Source organism: Lepidochelys kempii, chromosome 4, assembly GCF_965140285.1.
Source record: "Lepidochelys kempii isolate rLepKem1 chromosome 4, rLepKem1.hap1, whole genome shotgun sequence".
Lineage (NCBI taxonomy): Eukaryota > Metazoa > Chordata > Testudines > Cheloniidae > Lepidochelys > Lepidochelys kempii.
In genome coordinates this window covers 119,532,800-119,557,349 of record NC_136383.1, presented here as the reverse complement: position 1 = coordinate 119,557,349, position 24,550 = coordinate 119,532,800, and the positions used below count along the sequence as shown (strand labels likewise).

General features: G+C 45.4%; 1 long non-coding RNA gene across 1 annotated transcript; it reads right to left on the bottom strand.

The window, feature by feature from the left end:
* Positions 1-6,212: 6,212 nt before the first annotated feature.
* LOC144930515 (uncharacterized) lies at positions 6,213-9,837 on the bottom strand. Its single transcript, XR_013635729.1, has 2 exons — positions 9,397-9,837; positions 6,213-7,595 (listed from the first exon to the last, which is right to left on the bottom strand). It is a non-coding gene; the product is annotated as an uncharacterized LOC144930515 (long non-coding RNA).
* Positions 9,838-24,550: the final 14,713 nt, after the last annotated feature.

Here is a 24,550-nt window from a genome sequence, read left to right as displayed (position 1 = left end):
AGTTATCTTTAAAAAATCTAGTGAATTTTAAGTAGTTGTGGGTCTTTCAAAATTCTGTGTGTAAATATGCTGAATCTTCAATCATAACTATTTGCACCAGATCCTGAATCTAAGAGTTATGATCATCTAGTTTGGAAAAATGCATACTAACCACACTATCTGTGTGTCCAATTATCATCACCTGAAATGAGAATATTACATTTTCAAAACAATACTGCCGCACATGGCTCATGGGCAGTCAACTCATAAGCTGCACTGTGTCTACATGAAATATTTGCTGATTAATTTGAAGAATGAACAAATTTGTTTACAGGCAATTAGGAAAACATACAAGAGCTAAATTCAATGAATATTTCCTGCAAACAGTCCACTAAGCTCTTATTTTAGGGTGCAAACTCAAATATCATTGTTTAGCATAAAGCTAACTCCACAGGTCTACCACCTCTATCTTAGATGGACGGATTTTCCAGAAAACCAGCAAAGGAAACAATGGGCTATGAAACTAATTATTTTGCTGTGTGTTCTTAACAAAATAGTGTTTCCAGCCCAAAGGTTAAGCATTACTGGTAGCACAGTGGTTTAGCTTCCTAATATCTAGGATCATTACTGCAGATCTCTAATTTGTAAGTCGTTTCGTTCTCTAGTTTCCCTTTGATATAACTGGGCAAATATTCGTTACTTCGCTCATTCCAATTTTCAAAACTAAACTACTAATATTCTTTTTCAAAATTAATTTTTCTGCTATGGTAAAATAGGACATTATGAAACAGACTTCTCTGCTACCAATATATACATTTTTCTCATTCTACTTTTGTCACATAATGTTTGTCAGAATATTAGAAAGTCATTATAAAAAAAAACAATGACTCATGCACTGTACTGCTGAGATAACACTGTGGAAATGTGCACAGAAAAAAAAAAGAAAAAAAAAAGAAAAAGAAAATGCATTAGAATTTGGGCTTGTTACCGGATACAGCTAGTGTTATTTTGTGATGTCAAAATAACCTTATGCTTTCAATCAAAAACCCACAAAGGAAGCCAAGATGATTTTAGCACTGGCAAATAAGGTCAGGATAGCTTAGAGGAGGAGAAGCAAAGCATACCACACACTATTAATATGGAACCTGTAAAAAATGTTTTGCCAGTTAATCCCCTAACAAAAAAATTAATGCTTGTTTAATGTATAAAAAATTAATTAATTTTTAAAAATTAAATACTTTGGACAAAATAATCCCTCAAGGGGTGTCATTTATAACTGCAATGCTGACAAATTTACCTATAGCTCACAATTTCTACTAATTTCCAATTCTGTAGATTTTGTTTTATACATTAGAACCTCACCCCTTAATAATGATTGGGAGTAGGGTGACCAGCTGTCCCAATTTTATAGGGACAGTCCCAATATTTGGGGCTTTGTCTTATATAGGTGCCAATTACCCCACCCCATCCCGATTTTTCACCCTTGCTATCTGGTCACCCTAGTTGGGAGACCCACTGGGGATTACCACATTTTGTGAATTAGTTAATACACAACAAACATGATTTTTAAAAGGAAGTTACTGGATAAGCAGCTGGCTGTTCGAAATGGAGCTTTGAAAGCGCATATTCACATTCCTACAGCCGAGTTCAAAACAATAACAAGACTGGCCACTAAGGGGACTATGGGATGTTTCCGGAGGCCGATCGCAGCACAGTAACGCAACACCTCGTTCACACTGACGCTGGGGTGTTTCAGCTGAGGGGCAACAAGCATTATGCTTCTCATGGAGGTGGATTACCAGGAGTGCTCCAGCTGCAGAGTCCAGGCACTCTAGGTGCCTTGCCAGTGTGGACGGGTCGTGAGGTAGGGTGCCTGGGGCTGCTTTAATGTGCTCTAACTTGCAAGTGTAGCCAAGCCCTAAGTCATTCCCCCAGAAACATATGTATGTCAGAGACCCTTCCCTGAAATGGTGAGGGTTTTTTTTCTACTGGCTGTATTGTTAACCTTTTGCCATGCTGAAAACTAAGCATTTATTCTTAATTTTTGTTTTCTCATTTCCCTAATTTCTAATCCATGACGGAACTTTACCACTCATCCATGATTTCTTAAACAACAAGTGTTGTGAGGAACTCTGTCAAAGATTTGTTGAACATTAAAATACATTATGTCAATAGCTTATTCATTATCTACTATTTCACTAATATGGCAAGAGAATTCTATTAGATTAGAGAGGCAGTTTTCCTTTACAGAAGCCAAATTTGTTTGCCAGCATCTTATTTTAATCAGAGGGCTTTATAACTTTATTTTAATGATCAATTCAACCAGCCATCATTCTACTAAAATAAGGCAGACAGGTCGGTAATTCACAGAAATGTTCCCCAGCACTATTTTTAAAGATAGGTATAAACCCCTTGCTATTCTCCAGTCCTCTGGGATGATACCTGATTTTAAGGCAAGATTGTATTTTTTTAAGTAGCACATCCACTTCAATCCCTGTAAGAACTCTTAGATAAACACTGCCAATGTGACATCTACCTGAGACTAAGAAAGAGGAAAAACACGAGAGGTGAAGATGCAGCAGCCAGCTGGAAAGCAGCCAGGTTAGGGTTACAGCTGTTGGTTTCTGCAAAGTTTGCTGAAAGGCTAGTAGAAAGGCATGTTGGGAAATGTTCACGGAAGAGAGTGACCCTACAGTGGGGAAGGACAGTAGTTATTAGGCAGTTCCAAAGAAACAGACTCTGGAGGAAATGACTGAACTCCTACCATTCTGTGACTCAGGAATTTGACTGAAAGATATCCCAAGGTTTTCAAAGCTGGAAACTGGCATTCAGGAATAATTAAGACTTTGTGTTTCCTTCTGATATTATTTAGAACTGGTCAGCACTTTCTGAAATTCAAGATTTGACATTATTTTTGCCTTGATAATTTGCCAAAAAAAAAAAAAAAAGCAAATGCAATTTTGGGTTGCATTAAGAGAAGCATAGCATGCAAGTCCTGGGAGGTGATAGTACCACTCTACTCAGCTGGAATACTGCATCCAATTTTGGTCACCACTGTGTAAAAAGGATGCAGAGAACCTGGAAAGGATGCAGAGGCGAGTGACAAAGATGATCAAAGGGATGGAATGCAAGCCATATGAGTAAAGGCTGAAGGAACTGGATATGTTTAGTTTGGAAGAGAGGAGGTTGGGGCATGGGGGAAACATGATAGCAGTCTTCAAATACATTAAAAAAAGATTTAGAAAAAGCATTCTCTTGCCAGAGGGCAGCACAAGATGCAATGGATTCAAACTACAGCATAACAGCTTTAGATTAAATCTCAGGAAAAACTTTCTAACTGCAAGAACAGTAGGACAATGGAACAAACTGTCTAGGGAGGTCATGAAAGCTCCTTCACTACAGGTTTTCAAAAAGAGGCTGGATAGTCACCTGTCTTTTTCGATGCAACAAATCCTGTACCTTGGCAGGGAGTTAGACTAGATGACCTGTGCAGTCCCTTCTAACCTTATGGATCTAAGATTTTCAATTTTAAAAAGTCTCCTAATTTTGTAGGGGCTTTTCAGCCAAGTCTGATATATTTCTGTAAGAAAAACTGGGATTATCTCTAGGAACAAGCCAGTGTCCCAGCAATAGCCTACCAACACTAATATTACAAACACTATCCAGTTCCAGTGACTCGTTGTTCTACAACTGTTTCAGCACCCATTCCCCTGACACCTTAAATTTCCAACAGTGCCTCCACTTCATTATCTGCAAACAGGAGATCTGGAATGGGTAGTTTTCCTCAATTAGCAGAGCAGGATCAGACCTGAGAACTTTGCTCTAGCTTCCCTGCTGACTCCTTCCATATTTTAAACTACAAATATCAAAGGGGCATGCTTTTCCAATTAAGCTTTTGCGTTCTAACAGGCAAACATATGATTCTATGTACCATACTGCAAAACAGCTTTAAAAAAGACCTATAAATGCTTAGCTTTGCAATCCACATTCTATGCTTGACAGCCAAATGGGAATTGCTTTCATACTTGCCACACCACCGTTGACCTATTTGTTATTGCTAACTTATGTATCACTTCTTCCTTCTGGGGAAAGTATGATACAGCAGAGGTAAAAACAAGTTATGCTGCCAGGGCTTAGCAGGCAGATCAGACTGCGATTAGGAAAAAAGAAAAACCCTAAAGTTATAGTGCAAATAAGGGAAAAAAGAGGAGTTTCCGAAGCTTGATCTACACATAGTTTTTGTACCTGTATAGCTATTTTGGTTAGCGGTATTATTTTTTACTGGAATAGCTACACCCCCTAGCATGGATGCAGTTATACCAGAATACAGGTGCTCTGTATATAGCTTATTCCCCTGTTATTCCAGAATACAGATTTCTCTGATATAGCTTATTCCTCTTCCTATACAGGAATAACTCTACCCACACAAAGCACCCTTATATTAATATAACTACATCCATACTAGGGGGATTGTACCAGTATAATTTAAGCAGCAAAACTTTTGCATGTAAACAAGCCTTAAGAAACTAATGTGCTTTTATAATTTAAGACAATCTCTGAGGAGTTTACATCCAAAATTGACCTAACTTGAAATTGATACATAATGTAGGGGACATTTTGTAACAATATTCTACATGAGATAGAGTAGTTTCTCAACCAGGGGTACATGTACCCATGGGAGTATGTAGAGGTCTTCCAGGTGGTACATCAATTCATCTAGATATTTGCCTAGTTTTACAACAGGATACATAAAAAGCACTAGCAATGTCAGTACAAACTAAAATTTCATAGAAAAGGATTTGTTTATACTGTTCTATATACTACACACTGAAATGTAAGTACAATATTTATATTCAAATTGATTTATTTTATACTTATATGGTAAAAGTGAGAAAGTAAGCAGTTTTTCAGTAATAGTATGCTGTGACAGTTGTATTTTTATGTCTGATTTTGTAAGTTTTTAAGTGAGGTGAAATTTGGAGGTACACAAGACAAGTCAGACTTTTGAAAGTGGTACAGTAGTCTGGAAAGGTTCAGAGCCACTGAGATAGAGTGATTGCCTCATCACGTCTGGAGTACAGGTTGGTGACTGGCCTATAGGGAGGAAGGAAGAGAGAAATTTTCAAGGAGCTCAGTTAGAGGCTGGGAGCTAAAACTCTGCTCTCTTTGTTTTAAGGCCAAAGGATCCCTGAGAAGAGAGTTCCCAAGAGTAAACAGAAGGGAATTCCCCACTGCCAGGAAAGAATTTGGGAAGGACCTGTGTTTTTTCCAAATTATTTTGTGAGGCTGGAATGTGAGGGAAGTGGGAGCCTGTCTCCATTCACAAACTTCTGAGAGGTTTCAGAGTGGTAGCCATGTTAGTCTGTATCAGCAAGAACAGCGAGGAGTCCTTGTGGCACCTTAGAGACTAACAAATTTATTTGGGCATAAACTTTCATGTATATATATACCTACTACTGTATTTTCCACTCCATGCATTTGATGAAGTGGGTTTTAGCCCATGAAAGCTTATGCCCAAATAAATGTGTTAGTCTCTAAACTTCTGAGAGTTGCTGGTGAGGGTTACTGATAAGTATTTATGCTTCAAGATCTCCAGAAGCTCTAGCCATGAGAAATGTGACCACATGCAGCGTGGCAGAAGAATTACTACTATATTATTGGTATTGCCTTGGAGAGCTTTACCAATGAGAGCCTTAACTTTTCCTTCTAAGTGTTAAAAATGTTCTATCATCTCCTAGGAATCCAAGCTAGAGCTGATCAGAGGATTGGGAGGGGCACGGAAGAGGAGTTTACACACAAAATTTCACCTTTTGGCAAAAAACTAAAGAATTTCAACCAAATCTTAACATTATCTGTGGAAGTCAGATTTTTTTAGGGGGTCAGGGGGGTACTAAAAGTCATTACGTAAATTTTCTATTGAAAAACAGGTTTGATGGAAAATTAATTTCTGACCAGACCTAATCTAAGCTCTTATCACTCTCAGACTGATTGACTTGTGGAAAAACTAAATCAAACACTTACATTGAACACTAAATAAGACCCCAGTCCTGCAGTCAGATACACCTGGGTGCAAGATATGCCCACTTGGATCCCATTGTAAAATGGAGGCCTACAAGATCCCTGGATGTTCCTTCTGTTTGTTTTTGCTTACATGAGTGGTCCACAGTCATCCTTGAGATTTTCTTCCATTGAGTCGGTGGGTGTTGCGGTTCAGTGATGAGACAGAACACAGCTTTATGCAAGCAAACAGGCTGGTCAGCGGAGATGGGCTGTTCTGCCCACCCTGCCTTCCACCTTCTCCTTTTATTATATTTCTCCCCCTAAGCATTACACACTGCTACACAAAGGAATGTATGACGTTGATTCATATGCTTAGTTACCATCCTCTATCTACTACAATCCTGGTTCTCAGGCCTTGAGCCCAGGCTAAAGAAACCTCCCACAGTTGCTGTCCAAACAATCAAGTTCTCAGGGTTCATATCTAGCCCTTGTCCTTGGATAGAGCAATGTGTGCATTGCTCCTAGGAAACAGTCAGGGTGTGCCCCGCCTGCTTCCAGGTGGAATAGCTAGACATTAACCCTTCATCTCCCCTTTTTTTGTTTATTGAAGTTGGCCATCTCATGGTAGCCGCCAATTTGTTTTATCATGCTATTTAACTCCCAGACAGACAAGGACATAACCTGGGGAGCTTTCCAGGGCAAAAATTTTACAAAGTCTTAACAAGGAAGGAATACATTGTACACAGCAACAACAAAAAATAAGCCCAATAATTACAAACACAAAATAACCAAAAGCTTAACATCTGCAATATAATCATCTAAAAGGGATACACTTCTTTTACTACAATTGTAACCAGCAAAAGGCAATATAAGTATCATTCTACTAAGACAGCAAAGGGTGCCATCACTTAAATTTGCAGGAATATAATTAAAGGTGCATGAACCACAAGTAAAAACCCATCCTGATGGTAGGATGATATGGCCATAATTATATGAAACATTAACAGCATGGGAACAATTTAAAAGGGATTAAGAAATTTTTTGACAGCCCAATGGCACCTTTGTACTAGTGCAGTTAACTACACGCGCACAGGTGACATTGTGAGCCCCGGCCGGGTACGGTGTGTGAAGGAATATAGCCGTGCGAGGCAGAGTATAGTTGGCCGGGCCCCAATTAGCCATGCTAAAATACTGGGAGAAAAGATTAGCATAAGCAAAGAGCAGTATCTTATTCTCCTTCGGGCTTGTAACGGGGGAGGCGCTTCCGAGCCAACCCCTACAGAAAATAGCAGGCACAAAAGGCACACAATCATCACAGAATTAGCAGTGATTTGGGCGAGAATCGCCACAAACAAAGTCTTAGGAGTTTCTGGCTGCTGATCTGCTGCCAGTTTTCGTTGAGCCGTGGCGACCAATGCTTTTACTGCTCCCCCTGTCACGGGCTGGCTTGGGACGTTACGCCTCCTCCGTTTCCGTCCCGCCGTTGTCGACTCGGGGGGCAACGCGGTCTCCTCCAAGGTCAGCTGAAACTCTGGTATGGGATTCGACAGCCCCTGGTGCCATGCCATGTTGTTTAAGTGCTGGTCGCACGCACCGGGCTGGAACCCACAACGGTCCTGCAGGGAGAGACACAGCAGCATATCCCCGACCCCAAGTGATTAGAGGTGCTGGGCCCAGCCACTGTGGATCGGGCAGCTGACGGTAAAAGACACGCGGTCTTTCCAGTACCTCAGATTTGTGAAAATGCCGATCCGCAGGGGTCTGCTGATCTGCATTCAGTGTTAAATTATTTAAAGTAAACAAGAGAATATACATCTGTTGTTGAATGTCTCCTAAGGTTCAGAGACACAGCTCCCCTTGTTTTAATTGTTTATCTAGCAAGGTTTTGAGGGGCGGACTGACATTGTCAGAGCAACAAGTGGAGAAGACGCGCTGTGAGACGGCGAGTGAGACAACGTCGATCCAAAGCCTCCTCCACCCCGAGTTCGATCCTCGGCAGCTGGCACCTGATAGGGGACTAAAATCAATTGTGCAATTGACCGTCCACGTGGGAGCGACTGTGGAAGATGAGTCCACACCTGAACCTTAATAATGCCAGTGTAATCAGCATCAATGACCCCTGGAATGACAAAAAAGCCCTGTTTCCCAGCATGTGAGCGAGGGAGAACAAGACCTACAAAGCCGGCAGGGAGAGGTCCCATCACCTGTGTAGGTATGGCACAGACCTCCCCTGGCAGCCGAAAGTCAGTGTCCTCCTGCAATCTGTTGGTAAAATCCAAAAAGGACTCTAAGGCACCCTGACGGATACTGACAAAGCTTTTGGTAGGCTTGCCTGAATCCGGGACCTTCTTGAAAGCATGCTGGGCACAGGTGGAAATAATGGGGAAGACGGCCTGAGGGAGTTGAGACTGCATCTCAATAGTAGCAAACTGGCCCTCCCCTGCCAAATGCTCATAAATGATACCTTGCTCTCTATATACCTGGGCTTGGCGTTCTGCCATCTGCCGATACTCACTAAGCCAAATAACATACTGACTGGGTGACAACATCATGCGCAGCAGCGTTTTCCAATCCTCAGGGATTAGGGAGTACCCAGCACCCATCCCTTCAATGAGACCACGCACAAAGGTGCTAGTCAGGCCAAATTCACGAATTGCTTTCTTTACCTCTCTAACCACCGAGCATGGCAGAGTGGTCCAGGTGCCCACGGGGTTGCCCTGGTCATCATTCTGCCAGGTCACCGGGCAAACGGAGACCAGATCAGCCAGCTCCTCTGCTGTAAGATCTGATCGAGCTTTCGCTGCGTGAACCATTTGTTGCACCAGCGAAAGCTTCTGAGCAGATGCAGATGACTCTCCGGGGGGCCCCATGGGGGGAGGGTAATCACACACCGGCTCCGGTGGGGAAGGCCAGGGAGGCGGTGGTAATAGAGGCACTGGGGGCGAAGCAGGGGGAGGGATGGCTGCAGGAGCGGACGGGGGTGGCAGGATCGGCAGCTCCTCTGTTGGTGCTGAAGAGGGCCTTTCCAAGGCGACACGCTGTGTCGCATCACCAGGAGGGGGGATGACTGCAGGGGCGGACGGGGGCGGCGAGAGCACCAGCCTCGCGAGGGAGGGTCTGTCTGAGGCGACACGCTGTACCACGTCGCGGCAGAGGTGCCAGGCATGTAAAGCCTGCACGGGTGCCCGAGGCTCTTTGTGCAATGTCTGGCCCAATCGCTCCCAGTCCGCTAACTTAAGGCTTCCAGCTTCAGGATACCACGGGCACTTGGCACGCACCTCCTGTAGCAGGAGAGTGAGTTCTCGAGCCGGGCAGTCATGCTGAGCCTTACGCAGCAAATACTGCAGCTCATTGCGGTGTTGCACTTGCAAAGCAGAGAGGGAGCTTCCCATACTTACCACAATGAAAAATACTCACCGGGATCCACGAAGTGGATGAGTGACGCGTCTGAAACCCTTGCTGGGCGAGGTGAGTGCTGAGGGCCCCACGTTTGGGCGCCAGTTGTTGCGGTTCAGTGATGAGACAGAACACAGCTTTATGCAAGCAAACAGGCTGGTCAGCGGAGATGGGCTGTTCTGCCCACCCTGCCTTCCACCTTCTCCTTTTATTATATTTCTCCCCCTAAGCATTACACACTGCTACACAAAGGAATGTATGACGTTGATTCATATGCTTAGTTACCATCCTCTATCTACTACAATCCTGGTTCTCAGGCCTTGAGCCCAGGCTAAAGAAACCTCCCACAGTTGCTGTCCAAACAATCAAGTTCTCAGGGTTCATATCTAGCCCTTGTCCTTGGATAGAGCAATGTGTGCATTGCTCCTAGGAAACAGTCAGGGTGTGCCCCGCCTGCTTCCAGGTGGAATAGCTAGACATTAACCCTTCAGGTGGGTGAGCCCTGAAGTAAGTCAGTCCTATTCTGGAGGTTTTTAATTCTTAACTTTTGGTTTACTTACCATATGGGCCTCAAGATAGGTCCGAGTAGTTCTCCTAAACAAAAACCTCACAACACAAAAGATATATATTTCCTTTCCCCACCAGAGCATTGCTTATTATGCTGGCTTCTGGTTAGCAGCCCTTCCCTAAACAGAAGTAAACTCAGTGTTTCCCCTATAGGAAGGAGAACAGAAGCCTTTTCTCCCTGTTACAGTTTGTTTCTCATTCCTCCTCCCCTTCTCTCACCAGAAGAGGGGTTTTTAAAGGTCACCTGCAGTCCTTGCACTGGACTTACATGTCTCTAATTAACCTGAGGTAACTTCTTTTTGGTTCACAAGTAAAAGGGCCTTCACCATTCTAGAGCAGATATATCTGCCTTCAACCACTCTCTTACAGCTGTCAGGTCTGACTTCATCACATATACTGATAAGTGACTGAAAAAGTCAAAGTGACACCAAAAATTCTAGCAGCTTTTTCAAGCCACAAAACTGGCTAAAAATAATTGTTCTGCAAGCCAACATATCCCACAATCTTTTAGCGTCATAGAAATGTTGGGCTGGAAGGGACCTGGAGAGGTCATCTAGTCCAGCCCATTACAATAAGGCAGAACCAAGTATACCTTCCTAGACCATCCCTTACAGGTATTTGTCTAACCCAGTGGTCTCCAACCTTTTTACATCCAAGATCACTTTTTAATTTAAGGGCAACCCAGGATCTACCCTGCCCCTTCCCCAAAGCCCTGCCCCACTCACTCCATCCCCCCCTCCTTGCCGCTCACTCTCCCCAACCCTCACTCATTTTCACTGGGCTGCGGCAGGGGTTTGGGGTTTGGGAGGGGGTGTGGGCTCTGGGCTGGGGCCGAGGGGTTCACAGTGTGGGAGGAGGCTCTGGGCTGAGCCTGGGGCAGGGGGGTGGGGTGCAGGAGTGGGCTCTGGGCTGGGGCAGAGTGTTGGGGTGCAGGAGGGACTGTGGGGTGGCTCTGGGAGGGGGCTCAGGGCTGGGGCAGGGGCTTGGGGTGCAGGAAGGGGCATGGAGCGCTGGCTCCGGGAGGTGGCTCAGGGCTCAGATTTTCCTCATATCTAACCTAAGTTTCCCGTGCTGCAATTTAAACTGATGATTTCTTGTCCTACCTAGAGTGGACCTGGAGAACAATCGATCACAGTCCTCTTTATAACAGGCCTTAATATATTTGAAAACTGTTATCATATTCCCCCCTCCCCAGTCTTCTTTTCTGAAGAAAAAACATGCCCAGTTTTACCATAAATTAAAATTTAGGGTGAGTAGCACCTTGCTCCATAAGCTGCCCATTGACTTTAACGGTGATGCCTTGTGGAGTAAGGTTCTGCTCACGGGTATCAGAATTTGGCCATTACTATTATAAGAAAAAGCACTATGGGGGCTTGACTCTCCCCTCAATGTACACTGATGTGACGCCACTGAGCTCCCTGGAATTACTTCTGATCTACACAGGGGTAAGTCAGAGGAAAATCACGCTCTGTGTCTAAAGTAGAACTAAACATACTGCTGGCAGTTAACACACAATAGATTTTTAAAGAAGAACAAATACTGTTGCTCTCTACAGCCACTCTTAGTTACTAAGTGCCACATTCTGACTGTCAGGATCCATGGTGAAGTAAACAGTGCGTGAGTCACAGGCAGCCTAGCCTCTTTAAATGCCAAGCCACTCTATTAAAGAAACTGGAAATGACTTGAAATTCTCTTTGATGATTGTCAAGAATGCATATCGGAGAGACGGAGTCTGCTATCCGAGGGAACAGTACAGTTACAGTTTCTTACTGTCTGTGCTTCGTCTCCCATTCCCTTGCCTTTTTCTCTCAAAACTCAGTAAATCATAGCATAGGATTTAATCATAGCCTTCTGCGTAGACTATGAGGCAATGATTGTCTGTTGCATTATTCCCCCTTGATAGCTTTGCTGCAAAGTGAAACGCCACAGAATGTCCTTTGCTTCAAATAGCCAATTCTTTATTAACTAAAAAACAACAACCCATAATGATCTATTTCATTTTGCTCTGAAGATCAAAAAAGTTCTTTGTGCTTGTCACACTGTAAGACTGGAACTCTCAAGTTCCAAGAGGGCCAGTCTCTTATGGGAGGCTCAATCGATCGCTGAGAAAATGGAGGAAGGGGAAAGGAAAGATTTTGTTATTACAGATTAAACTCACAATCCAGTACACTGAGGAGGTAATTGTGCTTTGCTTGTGGCTGACTCAGACAGACATACAAACTGCAGCTGGTCCCAGTCACAGTGGCACGTCTCTTGAGAGGAACAGGGAGATCTAAGCATATCACTCTGGTGTTCAGTTAACTTCCCTGTATCCCCCATTCAATACCAAATCCAATTTAAGCTCCTCATCCTCATCTTGACAGTCCTTAATTGGCTAACCACTGTAAGGTATGATGAAGCTAATGAAGAGGTAGCATGGTTGAAAAGCACTATACTTTAGCTATTTTCTGATTCCAGAGCTCAGTGAGAGCCATGGAAAGCAAAGCATAAATTAGCGCAGCTATAAGGCTTCTCTAATTCACATCAGGTGGCGAGACAAGTACCTGAATGGCCCCAGAATACTAGGAGTGGTTTAAAGTCACTTTCTTGGACCTCCCCTGCCCCCATTTGCCTCAAGCTCAGCAATGGAGTAACTCAGAATTAGGCCCATGGGGCTATGTTTTCAAAAGGTATTTAGGCACATAAAGATGCCTAAATGTGGGATTTTCAAAAGGACAGAGACATCTATTTGCATCTTTACTCACCTAAATATCTTTGAAAATTTGGCCGAATGTGTTTTGATTTAACATTTCCCATGTGTGGACTTTCTCATCAATTATAATTTAGAATGCCCTGCAAAAAATAGAATGAGTTCGTGTCTATCCTCCTTTATAGCACAATGAAAAGGCATTCTTTCAACAGAAGTAGCATTAAGCTGACAGACAAGTTATATCTCTAGGCGAAGGAATAAACCTTCCACCACAGATTGGCCAGAGAACAACAGGCTTTCCTTGATAACAATGACACCTTTTAACTCTTATATTTGGTGCTCAGCGAGATTGGCACACCAGCTAGCTAGACAATTCCTCATTTGCTGAGCCGTAAGTGGAAATGGCCTCTCAAGAAAAAAAAATAAAATGAGTCTCTGGATCCAATGTTTAAAAACATACTTACAAAATTAACCATGATTTTCTGAATGTTTTAAAAACACCCATCTACTCATTTACTAATGTCCTTTCTGTCTGTCTTTCTAGGATGTCTCTTCTCCCTTTTATATTTTCATGAGCTCCTCTTATTCCTCTTAGCTCATTTGGGCAATATTGACTCATTCTGCTTTGACCAATTTTCACCCATTTTTTCCCCTCTACAGGCCTTGAATAATTCCATATCACAGAATTGTAGGCCTGGAAGGGACCTCGAGAGGTCTTCTAGTCCAGTCACTTCTTACTCTTGTTGGGTTGCCAGTGACTACTTCTCTTGCACAACCACCATTCTCAGGGTCAGACCCTACATAATGTAAGAACCTTTTTGATGCATATTCATATTTCTTACCCAAGGAATATCTAGATAATTCAAATCAATCATAAGCATGGTATGCTGTGGATTAATAGTGACACCTGTCTTGAAAGACCAAAAGACAGCTAAAGGGAATGTAAAAAATTGGTTGAATAATGGAAATGGTCTTCTGCTAACAGAAGAGAGTTCACAGTAGATGGCAGAGCATCTTCTCTGGTTTGATTTATTTTCTCTGTAATATAAATACAGTAGAGTTTTAGGACCTCATTCTCTTCCTCTCATACTGGTGCAACTCCATCAACTTCAGTTGAGGCACAACTGATTTTCACTAAAGTGAGAGGGGAATTGGGCCCTCTGAATCCATATAATCCAAGGAAAAAATAGTCTTTGTTATTTGCAAAAGGCTGTCCTATAGATTTCACTTTCTGGTGACATCATAAACCAACTGAGATTAGCTCTTGCATGCCATCACGTTGTTAGAATACTTTGATGTCTAGTACTAAAAGCCATATTTGCGTACTTATCTATTGCCTTTCACAAAAATTGCTCTCTGAAAAAGGTTTAAAAGCACCCCCTTTATTGACTGAAAAGCTCTGTAAATACCAAGTGTCCAATCATTTTACAACTACTGTGTGACCTATGCGGAATCAAACAAAAAGAGACCTTGAAGTACAATATCATTTAGTTATGGTATGATGACTGTGACTGTTAAAATATGAACATGCAGAGTGCTTTTTCAAAACACAATATCTGAAAGTTTTGAAGTGGAAGTAGCACTAAACTACCACTTGGAACTTACAGTAATAAAAATACATTAATATCCAGTTGACTTTCTGAATACTAGTGTTTTATTTGATGATTTTTAAAAAACAGCTTTACCTTTTGGCAACAAATGGGGCTTCCTCTGTTATAAAACAAGCAATTGATAGTTTAGCTGTTGACAGTACAAAAGCTGTGAAATTCTGACTTGGAACCAACTCCCTCAAGACTCATTGGAGTGAAGACTCAGGGTTCAAGCTGAGCTCCATTATAACCTGAAGCCTGAACTGGGAAGTTCAAACCAGGATCTGAGTTGAGTTTTCCGTGTGTGGAGTTCAGGGATTCTCCATCTGAATTGACCTCCATTTGCAAATTGTTGAATACAGGGAGTTACCAACACAGATTAACAAAAAAATTAGCATGAATGCAATGTTAAGGCTCAGAAATCAAGTCATTCTCATACTCAGAAGTCATTCAATGCAGGTTGGACTAGATGACCTCCTGAGGTCCCTTCCAACCCTGATATTCTATGGTTCTATGATTCTGTGATTTGAGATTGATAATTCAACTTTAACCTGACTCTCACGTTTTTAACCTCAAAAATACAGGGTATTTTAAAAATCATTTAAAAGGTTTTTCACAATGATGTTCTAGCCATGGCAGTCCCCAGATCTGAGAGAGGCAAGGTAGGTGTTGAGAGACTGGATTGTAGGTGGCCATGCCTTGTAATTGGAGCAGAAGTTAGGCCTAGTGACAGAGTCCAAAGCCAGGAATCAGAGCTGAATGTCAGATCAGGATTACCTGGAGTCAGAGAAAATAGGAGCAGCACTGGCTCCAAGGCAGGAGCAAGGCTACGACAGGACTGGAAGAAGGCTGGGTGCAAGGCAAAGTCTAGGCTGGAGCAGAGCAGGAACAGAGCTTGAAGTGAGGTGAGCACAGGGAAACAGAGAATCCATGGGCAAAGGCATTAAGCAGCAACAGATCCTCTAAAGTTCTTGGGCTTAAGAGAAAGCCACCTGACTGCCTTAGCCTATCAGGTGGTTCTGTTGTGGCCCAGTTGTGCTGATTGGCTGCCCGGTGACTGGGCAGGTGCCACTGCGGGCCCTCATTCCTGACACTAGGTGAAGTAATATATTTTATAACATGCAGGAAACCCAAAGGAACTATCAAAAAACCTGATGGCAGCCACCCAACACAAAAACAAAAAGGGGACCCAACTACAACAATTCCACAATGAACAAAACACCACATCAAAGAGAAACCACAACACCAGGGCCCACCACGTGGACACTCCAATGTCACCAACCTATCAAGACTACCCCTAACTGGGACTGAAGTATTTGTACTCTCCAAAGGACTGAACTTCTGCCCAACCACAGAACCTGATACCATACTAACGTGTAAATAAAAGAAGTCTTTCACTAACATAATACAAAGATGCCACCATCCACAATGACAACATCCCCACCGACAGTCATAAGAAAGAATCATCTGACTGAATTCATAAGACGAAACCACACACTGGATCATTTTACATCAATTGCTACAGAAAACAACTGTGAAATCCTCGACAAATATTACCTCCACCACAATCTTTCCACTACCAAGAGGATACCTATACAGTCCCTGAAATCCAACCGCCAGACAGTGATCAAACAATCAGACCAAGGGGGCACCATGATAGTCCTTAATTATGATGACTATGTCAACAAGGCCGACTCTCTGACACCACCTAGTCTAGAGAACTAAAAGAAGACTCCACACAACAATCCACACAGGATTTTAAAGACATCACCAAATCATTCCCCAAACAATTAAGAAAAACTCTACAACCTCATCCCACACAAACCCACCCCAGGGACCTTCTACATGCTTCCCAGGATACATAAACCAGGGAACCCAGGGAGACCCATCATATCTTGCCATGACACTCTTACTGAATGTATACCAAGAATATCATAATAACCATCCTCAAACCACAGAGCATACAAAGGGCCAGTTTCCTCCAGGACACAACCAACTTCCTCCAGAAATTCCACCACATTAATAACCTCTCTCAGAACACTATCCTTGCCACCATGGATGTCACCTCCCTATACATCAATATCCCTCACCAGGATAGAATCATAGAATATCAGGCTTGGAAGAGACCTCAGGAGGTCATCTAGTCCAACCCCCTGCTCAAAGCAGGACCAATCCCCAATATTTTCCCCAGATCCCTAAATGTCCCCCTCAAGGATTGAGCTCACAACCCTGGGTTTAGCAGGCCATTGCTCAAGCCACTGAGCTATCCCTCGCCCCCATAGCATTGCTGCCTATCTCAAATACTGACAAGATAATATGCAATATTTAGAAATCCACCCCAGCCACATCACCAAATTCATCTATTTCATCCTCACCCACAAAAGTTTTACATTCAACGAACACTTTTTTCAAACCATGGGGACAGCCATGAGTATTAAGATGGCTCCCCAAAATGCCATCATGGCCACCTCTTCGTGAGCCACCCCAAGGAAGAATTTCCGGGAAAATGTACCAGGAAACCAGTGTTATACATCGAGTATATCTTAATCCTCTGGACAGACAACCTAAACTCACTCGTAGATTTCCACCACAACTTTAAAACCACTCAGGGGTGAAAGTAAGTTAGAGGACTTACCTGTACGCTGGAGTCCTGAGCAGGGGGCATGGCCTCAACCGGAAGAGGTGTGGCCTCAACCGGAAGAGGCAGGGCCTTAAATCCCTGGGCCCTTTAAATCCAGCTGTGGTAGCGGCGGCTGGGAGCCCGGGGCCCTTTAAATCACCCCCGAGCTACCAGCTGCAGAGGCGGCTGGGAGCCCCGGGGCTCGAGGGCGATTTAAAGGGCCCAGGGCTCCAGCTGCCGCTACCCGGGCCCTTTAAATCACTGAGGAGCCCTGGGGGCTCCCGGCTGCCACCGCTACCCCGCAGCTCTGGGCTCTGGCAGAGCTTTAAAGGGCCTGGGGCTCCACTGTGGTAAATCACTGAGGAGCCCTGGGGGCTCCTGGCTGCCACCACTACCCCGGGGCTCTGGGCTCTGGCAGAGGTTTAAAGGGCCTGGGGCTCCGCTGTGCTAGCAGCTGCCGGAGCCCCTAGCCCTTAAAATCCCCACCTGAGCCCTGCTGCCCGAGCCCTGGGGTAGCGGTGGCTGGACTCCATCAGGGATTTAAAAGGCTCCGGGGCTCCAGCTGCCGCTACTGTCCCGGCCCTTTAAATGCCCACTGGAGCCCCCCGCCACTACCCCAGGGCTTTGGCAGCAGGGCTCCAGTGGGGATTTAAAGGGCCAGGGCAGTAGGGGTGGCTGGAGCTCTGGGGCTCTTTAAATCCCCGCCAGAGCCCCCCCACCCCTACCCCAGGGCTCGGGCAGCAGGACTCAGGCGGGGATTTAAAGGGCTTGGAGCTCCAGCTGCCGCTACCGCCCCAGCCCTTTAAATGCCCACTGGAGCCCCCCGCCACTACCCCAGGGCTTTGGCAGCAGGGCTCCAGTGGGGATTTAAAGGGCCAGGGCAGTAGGGGTGGCTGGAGCTCTGGGGCTCTTTAAATCCCCGCCAGAGCCCCCCCACCCCTACCCCAGGGCTCGGGCAGCAGGACTCAGGCGGGGATTTAAAGGGCTTGGAGCTCCAGCTGCCGCTACCGCCCCAGCCCTTTAAATCCCCCCAGAAGCCCCGCCACCACTACCCCAGGGCTTCGGCAGCAGGGCTCAGGCGGGGATTTAAAGGGCCCCGGGAGGGTAGCGGGGGCTGGAGCTCTGGGGCCCTTTAAATCCCCGCCAGAGCCCAGCCACTGCCCCTCCCCAGGGCTTGGGCAGCCAGGCTCAGGTGGGATTTAAAGGGCCCCGAGGCAGTAGCGGCGGCTGGATCTCCGAGGCCCTTTAAATCCCTGCCAGAGCCCCGCTGCCGCTACCCCAAGGCTCGGGCAGCCGGGCTCAGGCGGGGATTTAAAGGGCACCGGGGCAGTAGCGGCGGCTGGAGCTCCGGGGCCCTTTAAATCCCTGCCGCAGCCCCGCCGCCGCTACCCCTGGGCTTTAAATTGCCCTCTCTGAAAGCCGGTCCTGGTATGGCGCACTGGCTCTTACCGGTACGCCGTACCGGGGCACACCGGCTTACTTTCACCTCTGCAACCACTACCCATCCATCAAACTCTTTCTGGAACACTCTCATACGAACATCAACTTAATGGACACCACTATCAGCTTCAACAATGGAACTCTACAAATTACTATATTCAAGAAACCTCAAGGATCACCACACCTACCTTCACAGATCCAGCCACAACCCCAGACACACAAAGAAACCTGTTCTTTACAGCCAGGCACTCAGACATCACAGAATATGCTCTGAAGAGAAAGTCTCGGGTACACACTTAAAACAACCTTCATTAAACAAGTTTCAGAGTAACAGCCGTGTTAGTCTGTATTCGTAAAAAGAAAAGGAGTACTTGTGGCACCTTAGAGACTAACCAATTTATTTGAGCATGAGCTTTCGTGAGCTACAGCTCACTTCATCGGATGATGCTCAAATAAATTGGTTAGTCTCTAAGGTGCCACAAGTACTCCTTTTCTTTTTTCATTAAACAAGGCACTCCACCAGAGAAGAAGATTGCATCATGCAATGGGCCAACCAAATACCCCAGCAGAACCCACTTCAATACAAAAAAACCCCAACCCACTGACCATACTCCCCTAGTTGACACCTACCATCCCACATTAGCACCCATACAAGGTGTCATCAAATATTTTAAACCCAGACTTGATGCGGATCACATCTTGAAAGAAATCTTTTTCTGAACCCCCTCTTCTGGCCTTCAACCAACCTCCCAGCCATTCTACCCTCATCATCAGAAGCAACTCCCCAAAGACAAGGACACACTAACTCACAGCAGCACCAGATCCTGCCAGAACAACGTATGCAAAATATTCAGATATACCTCCACTGCTATGATGATCAATATCCCAAACAACACACCAAGATCAATGGGTCCTACACATGCCTATTACTACATGTGGTGTACCTCATCCAGTGCATCAAATGTTCCAACAACAACATGGATGAAAACAGACAGACAATCACTATGTTCTCAAATGAACACACACAGAAAAACAATAAGACAAAAACACCGTATCGCCTGTGGGTGAACACTTTTTTCACAAAGTAATCACTTCATATCTGACCTCTCAGACCTTGTCCTCAAAGGAAATCTGCATAACATCTTGAAAAGACAAGCCTGGGAACTTTAATTCATACTCTGCTGGGTACAAAAAATCATGGATTTAAAAGAGACAATGGTTTTTATGGCTCATTACAACAATTTGTAACACACCATACATCCTGCTAACCCTTAATTGCCTACTTCATTTTAAGTAGTTTCTTACAGCACGTGTGAACCCCTTATGCTAAACAATCTGTCTCACCTTGTATTTATCTCAGACACTCTGGTTATCTTCTCCAGACCTGAGGAAGAGCTCTGTGTAGCTCAAAAGCTTGTCCCTTACACCAACTGAAGTTGGTCCAGTAAAAGATATTACCTCATCTACCTTGTCTCTTTAAATTGTTTGCCAGTGAATACAGAAACAGAGAAACTATTTGGAAACATATGCTGTTAATTACTAGTGGTTGAGTGATGTTCAATCAAGTGTTAACTACCTGTGAAACTCTGAACTCCAGTTTTTTTAATGTGTAAGTGGATAAATGAAGGTTAAAGGAAGAAAAAATCTCAAATAAAAATGAAGTGCACGGAGAGTTATCTTGACTCATTACTATTTTTCCAGTTTAAGGTTTTGTACAGTTTTTAAATATCTTCTTTTAACTACATACTCAGAATGACAGCCTTTACAATAAGTGTCCCTGTTCAGAAGTTCTACCACAGAAATACAAAAAATGAACCAACTCTCTGAAATGAACTGAAAATCTTCCCCAACTTTAGGTCAGGTCTACACTTCAAAGTTTTGACAACATAAGTATGTCAGTCAGGGGTGCGAAAAAGCCACATCCTCTAGCCAGTTTAGCTATGCCAGCAAAACTCCCAGTGTGGATGCAGATGTGCCAACAGAAGAGTGATTCCATTCACATAGCTAACATTGTTTGGGACGGAGGTGTTACTATTTTGACAGAAAACCTCCTTCTATTGACATATGCTGTATCTACACTAGGTGGCTCTGCCAGCAGAGCTATACCAGCAAAGCATTTGTAGTGTAGACAAGGCCTAGTAAAAGCATGAGGTAGGTAACATGTTTTTCTTTATTTGCGAAAACCAATGCAACAAAAGAACCCATTCTTTATTTGGATAGCTAATTATTTTGGGAGAGCCAAAGACTAGTGTCCTGAGTTCATGTCAGAACAGCAAGGCCTCTGTGAATCAGACCTTCCTCACAGGCTAACTTGCTGATCTTATGACAAGGCCCAGAAGCCTTGGCAAAGTCACCATCTCGCTACAGGCTACCCTCCTATGCTGACACCAAGGTTTTGAGTAGAATCATGGCTTCACCACTCACTCATTTGTTTGTTGGATGGGTGGGTCTCTGTGCCGAACTTTGCTCAGCACAGGCTAGTTGACAAGATTGAATTCAAGCCTCTGAAGTCATGTACTCATCACATCCCAGCTTGCAGGACAGACATCAAGGCACACACGCCCATGTGCCTTCATTGCCTCGTCACAGGTCTGTTTGTTGGGCTGTTGTCATGCACACAGGCCTCTGTAGAGCAGATGGGAGTTTTAGAAGTACCTAAATTGGATTTGCACTCCTACATCACCTATGAAAATCCCACCTGCCATCAACACAGACTTGTTTCCTTCATTCCAGAATGTGTGAAGACATCAATACAGATTAGCTCCATGTGCTGGAGTCAAGTTGCAAAAGGTTTGGTGGAATCATGGCTTCACTACAGGGTGGCTTGCTTGGCTAATGCCAAAGCACATATGGCTCTGTGAAACCAGCTGTTCATCACAAGATTGCTTGTTGTGTCATGGCACACCAGACCTCTGAAGTCAATGATTCACCACTGACGGTTTACTGAGTAAATGCCCCAGCGCACACACCTCTCTGAAGCCATTGCTTCACATCAGACTTTAGTTTTTACTTCAGCGGTCACTAATTATGTAAGACAGACATATGAGTTTATTTTTTAATATCCTTTAATCCATTCAGTGCGTCCAACAATATTTTAATCTCACCTTCCCATCCCTGCCCCCAAACCCTTGTTCAACAAAGCTACATCTATAAAAGCCTCTCAGTTCTTTTCTGTAGCAGGCAAATCCCTCCAAAGGCTTATTTGGGGTGTTTTTGTTTTCATTTGACACTAACACATTAGGCTAGCCTGTGTCTCAGAGAACTCTTTGTATTGTTCTGTCAGCTTGAATTTCTCAGTGTTGTGGGATTGCAGAGATGAAAATTAAAAGACATGTCAAGACTCACTTGATCACAGCAGCGGCAGCATCACACCACCAGACAGCTTTTTTGTTTAAATGCTGCTGAATGGAGTTCTCTTCATATATTTGCAAACCTTCATTTTCTCTACAGCTGTGATAGAACCCACTCTAGGGGCCCACAGGCCTGGTATGTGACTGGAATGAATACCCAAGGCTTGCGAATACAGAGGGTAGCTACCCACTTACACCAACAGGAGTTACTTTCTACCCATACTTGTGGGGACCAGAGCAACTCCCAGAGCTTCCAACTGTCAGCTCCTTGACGAGACAAGGCTGCCAGTCACGGCTGCTGCTGTTTCAGTCCCCAAAATCTGCCTAAAGCTGATAAAAGATTATATTTTCCAGCAGAGGAGCTGGAACAATTTATATAGTGGGGGTGCTGCGAGCCATTGAACTAAACTATAAACCCTGTATATAATGGAGACCACTTCAAGCCGGGGGGTGCAGCAGCACCCCTAGTTCCAACACCTATGTTTTCCAGGTTTTCTTCAGAGTCAAAACCACTTTGACAAAATGTATGTTACGTTCTCCATTTCTGTCCATGCCTATAGGAGGGATGGTAACTTTCTGCAGCATGAGGCAGTTGCAGTGGCTCATGCAACCTGAGGTTACCTTTCAGAGACGGAGTGTTTCCTCCCATGCACAACGTGTCATTTACACCAGTGCAAAATACTTCCAGATCAGAATGGTAGCATTTTCCAGCTACTTTGCACAGATGTAAGTGCAGGGCATAGGGCAATCAGTTCCTCTGTCTGTTTTATGTTTTCTTCCAACTTGGAGGGTTTTGTGACCCCTCTCCCCAGTACACGTCAACACGCACACTTTTCAGTTGAAGCAACTGCATTCACTGTTCTGTCCAGGGGTGGCAGGTTTGTAGAAATTTTGGTGGTGTCCAGAACCTGACCCCACCCAAACTCTGCCCCCAAACTCCGCCCCCCACCTGCCCAAGGCTCTGGGAGGGAGTTTGGATGGGGGAGGAGGTCTGGGGTGCAGGTCCTAGGCTGGGGCAGGGGATTGGGGTGCAGGCTCTGGGAGGAAGTATGGGTATGGGAGGGGCTCAGGGCAAGAGTAGGGGTGTAGGGGTGAGGGCTCTGTCTGGGGCTGGGAATGAGGGGTTTGGGGTGTGGGAGGGGCTCAGGGTGAGAGTAGGAGTGGGGGGGGTGAGGGCTCTGTCTCGGGCTGAGGGGTCTGGGGGTTAGAGAGGCTCAGGGCTGGGGCAGAGAGTTGGAGTGTGGGGGGATGAGGGCTCTGGCTGGGACTGGAGATAAGGTGTTTGGGGTGTTGGAGGGGCTCAGGGCTGGGGTAGGGAGTTGAGGGTGTGGGGGGGTGAAAGCTCTGGCTGGGGGTGTGGGCTCTGGGGTGGGGCAGGGCTGGGGATGAGTTTGGGGTGCAGACAGGCTGCTCCGGGACAGGGGCCAGAGAGGAGGACTCCCCCCAGCCCTTTCCCTGCCAGCAGCAGCGAGCTCTGGGGGAGGAGCCCCCCTTTCCGGCCCCACCAGCAGCACACTCACCCCCATCACTGTCACTGCATGTGCTCCTAGGGCCCCTCAGGCCCAGGAATCTCCCTCGCTTCCCCTGTGGTGGGTGCCGGGGCGGGCCACATGCACCTCCTCCCCTGCTGTTGCCCTGACTGTAGCCTCACTGGGGGTGAGGGATGGGGCTGCCCCTTGCCCAGCATGGGGCAGGAGTGGTGACTGCAGGTGGAGGGGCCCCCTGTGCTGGTGGAGGGTCCTGCTGGAAAAGGGAAGGGTCTGAGGGGGAAGGGCAGGCTCAGAGTCAGTCTGCTCTGGCAGTGGAGTTGGAGGACCCTGCGGCAGCAGTTGCTGCAGGGAGGCAGCGTGGAGCTGCTCGGAAGAGGCAGAGGCAGGGGCGTTCTGCTCCGGGGGCCCAGGGAGGTGCAAGGGGAGCCGGGGGCAGCAAGAGGGGGCCGGGGGACACTCGGGGGAGATGCAGTGGGGTGGCAGGTGGGACCAGGAGGGACACCCAGCCCCAAATATTGCTGGAGCTGGGCCCCTGGGCTCTGAATATTACTGGTGCCAAGGCACCACATGGAGATATAACTCACCACCCCTGGTTCTGTCTGTACCTTACCAGAAAACTCTCTGATGGACTCCCTGTAGTATAGGGATAAATGGATAAATACGTGGATTTTAAGCATACTCTCAACTTAAAATCACTATCATCTGCAGTAAAAAATCCACTGTTCTGGAGTGGTAGCTGAGGGAAACTTTTAAGTCTCAGGTTAGTTCCACTTCTGATGCAACAGTTTCCGTCCTTTCTAGGGCAACTTGAAAAGCAGCATTAAAGGTTGACATCTAAGTTTGCATTCCACGCTATGGCTTCTGGAGACAGAGAATGAATCAAGGTTATCCCTCTGGTGAAGGACCTTAGAGGGCAGTGGCTCACTAGATGTTCCATGGTTTAGATGTTTCTCCCATATTCACCTATCTAATGTGTGAATGTGAATGAGTGAAGCAGTGAAACTGATGAGTCTGAGGCCTGGTCTACACTAAAAAGTTAGGTTTCAGAGTAACAGCCGTGTTAGTCTGTATTCGCAAAAAGAAAAGGAGGACTTGTGGCACCATAGAGACTAACCAATTTATTTGAGCATAAGCTTTCGTGAGCTACAGCTCACTTCTTCGGATGCATTCAGTGGAAAATACTGTATTTATTTGAGCATAAAAAAGGAGAAAAAAGAATGTAGATAATGGATACTCTTCATAGAATCATAGAATATCAGGGCTGGAAGGGACCTCTTATGACACTCATGTATGTGAAGAATCCATACCCCTGAGCAATGCAGACAGGGCCAGCTCCAGGCACCAGCTTTCCAAGCAGGTGCTTGGGGCGGCCGTCAGAATGGGGCGGCAGTCCGTGTCCCGTGGTGGCAATTCAGCAGCGACTGCTTGGG